At 38.2% G+C, this 9,352-nt stretch overlaps 1 long non-coding RNA gene across 2 annotated transcripts; it reads right to left on the reverse strand.

Annotated features, from left to right (window-relative positions):
• Positions 1–3,299: 3,299 nt before the first annotated feature.
• On the reverse strand, positions 3,300–9,352 carry LOC145425743 (uncharacterized). 2 transcript variants are annotated; one of them, XR_013906471.1, is made up of 5 exons: positions 9,285–9,352; positions 8,522–8,587; positions 8,016–8,171; positions 5,997–6,089; positions 3,300–5,705 (listed from the first exon to the last, which is right to left on the reverse strand). It is a non-coding gene; the product is annotated as an uncharacterized LOC145425743 (long non-coding RNA). The 2 variants fall into 2 exon arrangements; XR_013906472.1 differs by lacking the exon at positions 9,285–9,352 and adding an exon at positions 9,129–9,278.

The raw sequence follows: 9,352 nt of genomic DNA on the forward strand, positions 1-9,352 counted from the left end.
TGGCGAGAGTACAGCCAAACCTCCGAAGCATAAACGCGTCACACCACGAATGTGGAAGTGTTTGTCAAAGCTGATTTCCTGTTACGACTGCGATGGCTGCTGAAAAGTATCTACCGTTTTACTCAACTTTTCTGTTTGCTGTCGTGTGTGCATGTTATATTTAGTTGTTATAAGGTCAAACATGTTTTAAACCTGCTGTTTTTTTAAATCCTGTTTGTAACAAAGGAAAGTAGCGTTTGGTTTAAGAGTGACTCGGTTACTGGCATTTCTGGCGGCACCTACAGATGCCACAACTTACAGCAGTTTTGTCAGTAATGCGTTAAAGAGTGATGTTGAATTTAACTCCAGAGTAGGGCCGCAACGGTTCAACGAGTATTTCAAACAATTCAACTATATTAAAATTATCCACACATAACTGTTAACTTTTAAATTATAAAGCAGGCGGACTGCAGCCGTCCTATTTTACAGGGCACGAGGTGTAGATCAGATTAATTTCAAAGCTTTTGTAACATTTTTCAGATTTGAAAGTGAAACAATATAAAATATCGTCTCAATTAAATTGTGTTAGTATTTAAAAACATTTCACAAGTAAATAAATATGGGATAGCTCAGTAGGTAGATTAGTGGCCCCATGATCGAAAGGTCAGGGGTTGGATTCCCCTGAACAGCCTGACCCTGAGTAAATTACCATCCCTACACACTGCTCTGCCCAGTGGCCCACTGCTTCACTGAGTGACTGGGTCAAATTTTCCCACGGGGATCAATGAAGTATACATTATGTACGTGGGCCAGTAAAGCTCTGAGCTGCTGATTTTAGGTTAGACCGTAATAATAATTAATGTCTACTTCATGATTGTGTCTTATTTTTAGCAGGACAAAAACTTTGCATCAAAGCACAGGGCAAACTTCAGGATGCTGACATGCTTGTTTCTCTTGACTGCAGCCACCACACTCTCCTTTAGGTGTCCAGAAAATGTTTTATTTAAAAACTACAATTTAATATTGCAGATAAATACATGCCGGGGGGGGGGGGGGACAATCGGACTGACGAAACAAAGAACATTGCAATTTCTAGAATGAAAAGAAATGAGCAGTTCACTTTTAAATGACCTGTATTTATTTTTTCTTTCTGGGTAGAGCTTGCCTGGTTCTTTGTGTTCTTGGTGCTGAGGATCTGTGTCTGGAGACGGGTCAGTAAACTGAGCCATGAACATCCTGGTGTATGTCCCAGGTTGGTTGAGGTGATGCAGGATGAAGTGCAGTCCCATACTGATGCATCCTCAGCTGACTGGTTTGCTCAGTAGTGAACCTGCAGGATGTCCAGCACCGGCTCTGATGTCCTTCAGGTGTCTCAACATGAGTCTCTCAAAGAACTTCATGACCACAGACGTCAGGGAGACAGACCTGTAGTCATTTAATCCTGTGATAGTGGATTTCTTTGATACTAGCAGATTACAATTATTACATTTTTACTATTGTTGTCATTCGCTGCCACCATCTCAGAGCTCTTTATATTTTCTGTGGGTGGTTCATGGTTATTGCTAATTAGTGGCTCTGTTGGTAGAGAGGCTCATTTACCAACTGGAAAGTCAGGTGATCGATCACTGGCTCCTGTAGTCTGCGTGCCAAAGTATCCTTGGACAAGTATTTTCTTCTTAGGATGAACCCTGAGTTGTTCCTGATCAGAGTGTGAGAGTGCAAATCATAGAAAACGCTTAGCCGTAGAAAAAAGTTATGACTGTGTGTGTGTGAATGATCAGCTGAGAAGGTTGTTATTTGAGTAACAGTCATGTAGAAAGAAATATACTGTGTATGTATCAGATACACATCTGGATATCAGATAAAGAATAACTATACAGTTTTGGTTAGTCTGAAGTTTGCTGACTGGTAATTATGTGGTGATGCAGCTCATGCCATGTAATAGAGTAACACAGAAGTAATGTAACTAGTAATAATGACCCCAATACTTGTGTGATGGCAGCATGGGCCTGGGAGGGCTCTAATGAACTATTTGACAAAGAAGTGTAATGTGTGTGTCAGTGTGATGTGTTGTAGTTTCAGGAGTCAGTATTCAGGTACAAACCTTTTTGGCTACGTTCACACTGCAGGCAAAAGCGCATCAAATCCGACTTTTTTGACCCTATGCGACCCATATCCGATCATGGTGTGACAGTGTGAACGGCACAAATCCGTTATTTTCGAATACTCTGGTTCAAATGATCTGGGTCACTTTCGTATGTGGTACTGACTCCGATACTTATCTGATGTTTTAGAAAGCGACTGCTGTTTGAACGGTCATGTCGCTGACACAAAACATGCACCAATTACACTCAAAAAAATGAAACGTTGACTTTAATTAAAATTATTTTGTCAACAGGTTCCACGAAATTGAATGTTAGTTTAAAGCAAAAATCTTTAGTTCATCTAATTTAAAAAAAAAAAAAACTACTTAAGATTAACAAGACATATTTAAGACTAACTAAATCAAGTTATGTTGTATGAACATAGATGATATATTTTCAGGTTAGATAGCTTAGATTAGTTACTTCAATACATTTCTTATTTTTGGCAGTAAAATGTTAAATTTAAGTTAGATTAATTCAAATATTATATTTTCAGCCACCTTGTGCTTTATTAATTAGTTTTACATGAATCTATTTTGTCAACAGGTTCCACACAAATGAATTAAGTACATCCAACTTATTTTTTAAAATTAATTTTATTGCCAACACATTCAGTGAGCATTTGTGTAAACCCAGTCCAAAATAAAACACAACAGCTCATTAGGGTTAGTAATTAACAGTATGTAGACAGATGCAACATCAAGACTTTAAATTAAATGTCTGTATCTGCCAGAAATAGAAGAAAAAAAAAACCCATTGAAGATCACATAACACATTGATAAGATGACACTTGAGTTATGCACATGTGATGCTAGTAAGGTCTGTGGAGTGTTTTTTCTTTTAGTGTCTAAAATGGATAGCACAGTTGCTATTTGCAATGATTGCTTAGGGTCAGTCCAGTAACACAATGCCAATGAAGTGCTTTCCTTTAACAATGCAAAGTGAAGTGTCCACCTCAACAGCCACAATTAAAAAAATTAATTAATGTAATAATAATGATAATGATAATAATAATAATAATAAATAGTCCACTGATATTAGCAATCAAAGAAAATTACATCACCATCCCAAATAAAACTTTAATAAAACATACCAACATTATGATCTAACAATAAAACAGCTTGTCAGCGTTCAGTTTTTTGCAACAGCACAGCAGTAACCATTTAACACTCGCCACTGTCAACATTTATTTTACCAGTGTTTGGGCAAAAAAACTTCAGATGTAAACATTTTAACATGGAAACAATTGTTCGTCTTTAAAAGTCCACAAAATATACATTCATCCTGCATTCCTAACTTACCCTTATTCTTAGTATGTATTGCAATTACCTTTACAATGCACACAATGTAACACAAACTGAATATGAACATATTTCCACCTCATAACAATATGCCTTGAACGCTAATATACACACCACCCTTCAACATTTCTGGTGCAGTATCATCTCTCAATTAAATCCTTTAAATCTCAATACTTTTGATGGTTTCTTACTAGCCCCCCCACAAGAGTAAAATCTCTCAAATTGTAGTAGTTTACAAACTTTTCAAAATGTTCTAAATTTCTCTTAAATGTAATTTTCCCTTTATCTGTCATTTACAAATTACCATTTTATTCCCATTCAGCCTCCGAAAAACTTCTGTCCATCTGACAGAACATTCATCATCCAAATTAAGGGTTGGCTTATTCATTCAGTTTATTCTTGAGCAACTGTACCTTGGTCAAGAGTCTGCTGACATACAGATGAAGGAAGAGCTTCTGAAGTACTTCAAAGAAAGCTTTCAGTCTCGAGGTTAACTGAGATTCAGTGCATACAGTGGGGCAAAAAAGTATTTAGTCAGCCACCGATTGTGCAAGTTCCCCCACCTAAAATGATGACAGAGGTCAGTAATTTGCACCAGAGGTACACTTCAACTGTGAGAGACAGAATGTGAAAAAAAAATCCATGAATCCACATGGTAGGATTTGTAAAGAATTTATTCGTAAATCAGGGTGGAAAATAAGTATTTGGTCAATAACAAAAATACAACTCAATACTGTGTAACATAACCTTTGTTGGCAATAACAGAGGTCAAACGTTTACTATAGGTCTTTACCAGGTTTGCACACACAGTAGCTGGTATTTTGGCCCATTCCTCCATGCAGATCTTCTCGAGACCAGTGATGTTTTGGGGCTGTCGCCGAGCAACACAGACTTTCAACTCCCGCCACAGATTTTCTATGGGGTTGAGGTCTGGAGACTGGCTAGGCCACTCCAGGACTTTCAAATGCTTCTTACGGAGCCACTCCTTTGTTGCCCGGGCGGTGTGTTTTGGATCATTGTCATGTTGGAAGACCCAGCCTCGTTTCATCTTCAAAGTTCTCACTGATGGAAGGAGGTTTTGGCTCAAAATCTCACGATACATGGCCCCATTCATTCTGTCCTTAACACGGATCAGTCGTCCTGTCCCCTTGGCAGAAAAACAGCCCCATAGCATGATGTTTCCACCCCCATGCTTCACAGTAGGTATGGTGTTCTTGGGATGCAACTCAGTATTCTTCTTCCTCCAACACGACGAGTTGAGTTTATACCAAAAAGTTCTACTTTGGTTTCATCTGACCACATGACATTCTCCCAATCCTCTGCTGTATCATCCATGTGCTCTCTGGCAAACTTCAGACGGGCCTGGACATGCACTGGCTTCAGCAGCGGAACACGTCTGGCACTGCGGGATTTGATTCCCTGCCGTTGTAGTGTGTTACTGATGGTGACCTTTGTTACTTTGGTCCCAGCTCTCTGCAGGTCATTCACCAGGTCCCCCCGTGTGGTTCTGGGATCTTTGCTCACCGTTCTCATGATCATTTTGACCCCACGGGATGAGATCTTGCGTGGAGCCCCAGATCGAGGGAGATTATCAGTGGTCTTGTATGTCTTCCATTTTCTCATGATTGCTCCCACAGTTGATTTTTTTCACACCAAGCTGCTTGCCTATTGTAGATTCACTCTTCCCAGTCTGGTGCAGGTCTACAATACTTTTCCTGGTGTCCTTCGAAAGCTCTTTGGTCTTGGCCATGGCGGAGTTTGGAGTCTGACTGTTTGAGGCTGTGGACAGGTGTCTTTTATACAGATGATGAGTTCAAACAGGTGCCATTCATACAGGTAACGAGTGGGGGACACAAAAGCTTCTTACAGAAGACGTTACAGGTCTGTGAGAGCCAGAGATTTCCCTTGTTTGAGGTGACCAAATACTTATTTTCCACCCTAATTTACGAATAAATTCTTTACAAATCCTACCATGTGAATTCATGGATTTTTTTTTCACATTCTGTCTCTCACAGTTGAAGTGTACCTCTGGTGCAAATTACTGACCTCTGTCATCATTTTAAGTGGGGGAACTTGCACAATCGGTGGCTGACTAAATACTTTTTTGCCCCACTGTATATCCCACCCATTAAGAGTGCACATGCAGAGGCCAGGTCTTCCAGGTCATGCAGAACACCCGAGATGGTTATACCCACATCGGCTGGAGGAGTGCTGGCATCAGCTCTTTCGATGGTAAAGATAGCAAGGGTAATTTGTTCCAGCTCCCTCTGAACAGCTGTAGCTTAGACACAAAAACATAGAAAAATGGCATCCAGTTTTAAAAAAAGAAAGAAAAAGGGCCAAAGCTACACTTTAATGATGTAAACACAATATTAGGAACATGCACCCCAGTGCGCCACTATTTTAGACTACAGATTCAACGATGAATATAAATAGTTTGGGGATACAAAAAGATTTCCCAAAACATTTAAACAGATTCCATGCAAATTACAACAACACTACAACATGCAACAACATTAGTTATTCAAAATTTGGTTTAATACAGATAAAAAACTAAACTAAAATTACCAACCAATTATTCTTTGAAGAGGATGCTTGGGTCTTCATTCAGGTAAAAAGGTAGTGCCCTGAGGACACACTCCCTCCCCTTTTCAATAGTTTCCTTCTGTAGAGAGTGGCAGAGATACAGGAAGAGAAAACAGATATACTTTAGGATGACACAAACTCACATTATACGCAAAATGAATGACATATCCACTGCACAGATAGACATGTACACAAGACCAACTAATCATCACATGGACATGAATTAGGGCTGAACGATTATGGAAAATAATCTAATTGCGATTTTTTGCCCCAATATTGCGATTGCGATGCGATATGCGATTATTTTTTAAGGTCTTTGTCTTCTGTATTATTAAACAAAGACAAGCAATACATCATATAGTATGGCCAATACTATATTACATTAATTTTAAACTGTTCTTTCCTGGAAGACAGACCTCTGTTATGATGACATGAGGTGATGCATGAATTGATGACTGACATTTTTATTTAACTTCTTCAATCACAACAGTATATTTGAACATACACAATAGTTTATTTTTAGCTTACAAACATCTGAGCATAAAGTGCTGACAAGGAACCCTGGTGTAAACATTAAAATGAAAGTCAGTACAATGTGCAGATTGCAGAAATATACATAAAAAAAATCAGTGGCTTTACCACACTCAGTTTTTCGACATCTGTGAACTACTAGACAGTCATTCAATTAAAAAATAATATTAAATAAATAAAACTAATAAATAAAAAATACACACATCTTACTGATCTCTGCAGTCAGTAACATTACACATAAAGTGCAAACATAATAGCAATTGTATAAACACACACACACACAAACACGCCTTTAAATTTTAAAGGCGTGAAATTGGACGGTCTAGTTCTGATTAGCGTCACCGCTGTCTCGGTGGAGTTTAATAAACTCGGCCGTCTGCTTCTTGCTATCTAAAATATAACCAGACACTGGCGTAAATTCTCGACTGTCTCATACTTCTGTTTAATAAGTTTTCTGTTTGACGTTTAGTCAGCTGTGTGAAAACCAAGGAGGAACCCACCCGGGGGATTAATAAATTTATTTTATCTAATCTAATAACTTTAATCTCAGCCAAACCGATTTACTCACGAACAAACAAAACACTGAAAAAAGCCCAACAATAACATTTTTAGGTTGTCTAAGTGACTTATATATTACGTTTAACGCGAGCAGCGAAACTCCGCGGTGATCTGAAAATGATGTGCCGGGAGTTGTGCCGTTCTCGGCCGCATCAGTAACCCTCGAGCTCCCGGCTAGCTGTCGAGCTGGTGGGTAGCAGACGCCTCTGAAAACGTCGAAGCACTTTTGCAAATATGGGATATCTTGATAAACCGAGCAGATATTTGATGTTTACACAACTACTTTCTCGCCTGAAAATATGTTAAAAGTTTATTTTGTGACCCAGAAAGATTAGTATGAGTAATTTTAAAACTTAGTAGCGGCCGCCATTGCTGGAAACTGGAGTTTGGCTGGGCCGCGCTATGAATTCTGGGATATGGTAGTAATTTGGACAGCCTTCAGCGCGTCGCTGTGACGTAATCGGTCTACAAATGCGGCCTCAGGAGGATGCAGCCCATGAATTTGGACATGTCCAGAGTATAATCGCAGCCTTTGCGGTTAGAAAATTGCACTTGATCATGTCGCGATATTATCGCAAATGCGATATATCGTTCAGCCCTAACATGAATAGTTAACCTGTTGGGCAGGGTTTCCACCACATTATATATGTCCATAATGGAGGTAAAGACAAACTAATACATCATCTTCTTTGCATTCAAAACATAACATAAAAACATTCACTTCTGGTTTAACCTAAATCGAGGGATCAGATTTTACATATGTTTAGGTAATTTAAGTTTTCCAACGTTTTGAGTAACAAACTTTGTCTTGCTTAATATAAATGTAAGTGCACTGTGCAGCTACCATACACTAGCTGTTTAAATTTGAAAATGATCTTATTAGCCATAATATTTTGCTACCAACAGAATAACGCACCTGTGTGGCTGGGGCCAAAGTTTGTCTAATTTTCTTCCCTGCAACGCCTCCTTTTTTCTTGAAGACTTTTATGAGCTGGTCAGTGTATTGGTCAAGTTGTGTAAAAAGCCTTGGAACATGTGCAGCAGTAGTAATCCTCACATATTCTGCTTCCACCTGAAAATATGTCAACAAACACAACATACTGTACTGTAAATATACATACTATATGTACACATATACAAACTAAAACTAATGTAGAAAGACCTCATTAAAGCTATAATTTTAACACAAACATTTACACAAAATGCTAATGGAGCCATTACAGCTTTTATTATATTTATATTATATTTATTTATAAGTTTCAAAAAATATTGATCACAGCTGATCTGAAAAGAATTTCATGCCTCAGGCCCTTGAACTGCAACCTTTACCATGGTTCAGATGTGGAGGAGAAATAACAGGGGCATGGGTGACTAAAGAAAACTTAACTTATAAAACAGTTTTGTTTTTAAAAGTTCACATACCACATACAAGCTCAGCAGTACCACATACACCACATCAGTATAGGAGGGAGCAGGTAAAGGCAGGATCTGAGATTTATAAAGAAAAAAAAAATTAATTCCTTAATTTCAAGAAGCAAATTATTGTTTGAATTACAACTAAATAAAATACTACTCAGAAGAAAAGCAAGAGATTGACACTGCCATGTGCTAACTTTCTATAGAAGCAATTATCACCAGGTCTGTCGACCTCCATTGTCTGTCCACTCATATGTCGTGAATAATTTTATTAAAAAAATTAAGTGTGTACTTTCACAAACTGTAATTTATAACTACATTGATATGTATAACTCCGCTAGGAAACATGCTGTATTTACAGACCATTTTTACATAATACAGATTACTGATAGAGCAGAACAATGGTGTCACAGTGGCTTTCGCCCTTGACTTTTTGGATTTTAAATGTCACTTTATGCTATCCTTGCTATCCTATTCGATATTTCCGACTCTCGGATTACAGAAAAGGAATCCCAAGAAAGCAAATGGAAAAATAACCCCTTGAAAGAATAACCCCATGAACCCCTGTAGCTAATCCCTTAATAAAACAAAAAACAATAAAAATGTTTCTTACACAGTCCACAAAATAAGCATGTCCAGGACCCAGTAAAACTAATGTAAAACAAGCACACGCAAACGATATAACATGTCTTGTAAGACAAACGCAAAATATAACCATGCTGGACATATAGATACTACACAACATAGTCAAAGAAAAAAGTGGTCTTACCTCTCAAAGAAACAGCAGCTTGGCGCCAAAACAGCCTTTTTCAATTAAATTTGAAGTCTTGCGCATGA

The sequence above is a fragment of the Astatotilapia calliptera genome, chromosome 3 (assembly GCF_964374335.1).
Source record: "Astatotilapia calliptera chromosome 3, fAstCal68.1, whole genome shotgun sequence".
NCBI classification, from domain to species: Eukaryota; Metazoa; Chordata; class Actinopteri; order Cichliformes; family Cichlidae; genus Astatotilapia; species Astatotilapia calliptera.